Genomic DNA, 2,433 nt, shown 5'->3' with positions numbered 1-2,433 from the left:
GCTTCACTCGCTGCCTGCAACTCACACATCACCTTCTTGACCAGGCTGGGGTCTGGCCGACCTGTGGTGTCTGCAAGCATCGCCTGCCTATGGGCCACCATCACCAGACCACTAGCCCCTGGGCAAGACGGGGGAGCTGCGGAGAAAGCTGAAGACGGGCTTCCAGACTAAGACGGACTACGAAGAAAGACCTGATGATCTACTTCTGAAAATCGGTCAATGAAAACCCTGTGGATCACGACAGTCCAATTCACAACTGATCACGGGGACGGGCAGGACTGGATGGCAATTGGTTCCATTGCGCATGGGGTCACCGTGGGTTGGCGCCAACTAGACAGCAGCTACGTAACCTGGAAATGGAACTGGAAAGCGAGCTGGGAAAGACTTTACACATCATTATATTTAGGTAGATGCAAAACATAAACAAGAATATTTATAACTATAACATTGTTCATCTGCTGCAAAAGCTCTCTTTAAAGTGTTCAAAAACAAAGATGTCACTTTGAGGGCTAAGGTGCGCCTGACCCAAGCCATGATGTTTTCAACCACCTCATGTGCATGCGAAAGCTGGACAACGAATAAGGAAGACCGAGGAAGAATGGACGCCTTTGAATTGCTGTGTTGGTGAAGAGTACTGAATATACCATGGGCTGCCAGAAGAACGAACAAATCTGTCTCGGAAGAAGTATAGCCAGAGTGCTCCTTAGAGGTGAAGATGGTGAGGATTTGTCTCACGTACTTTGGCTGTATTATCAGGAGGGACCTGGAGAAAGATATCACACTTGGTAAAGTAGAGGGTCGGTGAAAAAGAGGAAGACCGTCTCAACAAGATGGATTGACACAGAGGTTACAACAATGGGCTCAAGCGTAACAACGATTGTGAGGATGGCGCAGGACAGAGTAACATTTCATTCTGTTTTACACAGGGTCGCTATGAGTCAGAATCAACTGCACGGCACCTAACAACAACATATTTCTAAAGATTGTGTATGAATATATGTATATATATATTTATAAAGTGTCTGTGCCCTTTTTACCTGCAATGCCTAGTGTCACAGGTACTGTCATGGATTGAATTGTGTTCCCCAAAAATATGTGTATCTATTTAGCTGGGCCATGATTCCCAGTATTGTGTGATTGTCCACCATTTTGTCATCTGATGTGATTTTCCTATATGTTGTAAATCCTATCTCTATGATATTAATGAGATGGATTAGCGTCGGTTATATTGATGAGATCTACAAGATTAGATTCTGTCTTAAGCCCGTCTCTTTTGAGACATAAAAGAGAGAAGCAAGCAGAGAATTGGTGACCTCATACCACCAAGAAAGCAGCACCAGGAGCAGAGTGTGTCCTTTGGACCTGGGGTCCCTGTGCCTGAGAAGCTCCTCAACTGGGGAAGATTGATGACAAGGATCTTCCTTCAGAGCCGACAGAGAGAGAAAGCCTTCCCCTGGGGCTGATGCCCTGAATTTGGACTTGTAGCCTGCTAGACTGTGAGAGAATAAACTTCTCTTTGTTAAAGCCACCCACTTGTGGTATTTCTGTTAGAGCAGCACTAGATGACCAAGATGGGTTCATTGTAGGAACTTAGGAAACTCTTGCTGAGTAAATGTTTGTTGATTTATCTGGTGGGTTCAGGGTCACGGGCCCCAGCGGCGAGCCCCCCGCCCTTCCTCCTCTGTCTGGTAGCAGTAAAACCATCTGAGGGCCATGTGCTACTTCAGCCCGTGAGTGCCCAGAGGGCAGCGATGTGCCAGGTCCTGCCTGAATCCCACGGACCACACAGTCAACACTTGAACGACTGACGTGGCGGGGTGGGAACCAGCGAGGGAGCTGCCAGCTGGTGAACCCAGTGGCCAAGAGCCTGGTGTCCGGGAGACAGATGATAAGACACGTATCTCTGGAAATTCCTGGGTGATGGGCATCTGTTTACAAACATCCGGAGATGGGGCTGGAGGGGACACGTTGCCCTGTCGGGTCAGTGCGGCTCTTCAACAAGGCCCCGCTGGAATGGTTTGTGCGCCTGACCCATGGAGACATCGCCTCTCACATCCCGGCTGATAATTCAGCTTAAGCCTGAGTGTGTCAGAGGCCTCAGAGTTGGGGCCAGAAAGGGCTCCATCAACTGTCGGTGTTCTGCTGAGGATCGCTGGCGGGGGCGTGAGGATTTTTCTGGCATGTCCAGGATCACGCGGCACCAGGAACAGCCAGTCCCGCAGCACTCAAACTGTGCGGCCTAGGTGTGCGGCTCAGAGAATCTTCTCCCCACCTCCCTCCCTCTCTCCTTCTCTCCCCCCTTCTCTCTGCACTTGAAAAGTTTGGAGGGGATTAGTCAATGCAGACAGATCAGTTGGTGAGCTTTGTGGGGTGGAGGGGAGGGATAAAGTTAGAATCTTCACTTCAGCCTAGATAAAATTAATTCCAGATGGG

The sequence above is a fragment of the Trichechus manatus genome, unplaced genomic scaffold (genome assembly GCF_000243295.1).
Source record: "Trichechus manatus latirostris isolate Lorelei unplaced genomic scaffold, TriManLat1.0 scaffold00177, whole genome shotgun sequence".
Lineage (NCBI taxonomy): Eukaryota > Metazoa > Chordata > Mammalia > Sirenia > Trichechidae > Trichechus > Trichechus manatus.
The sequence above is the reverse complement of the archived record's forward strand: the minus strand, read 5'-3'. Positions refer to the sequence as shown.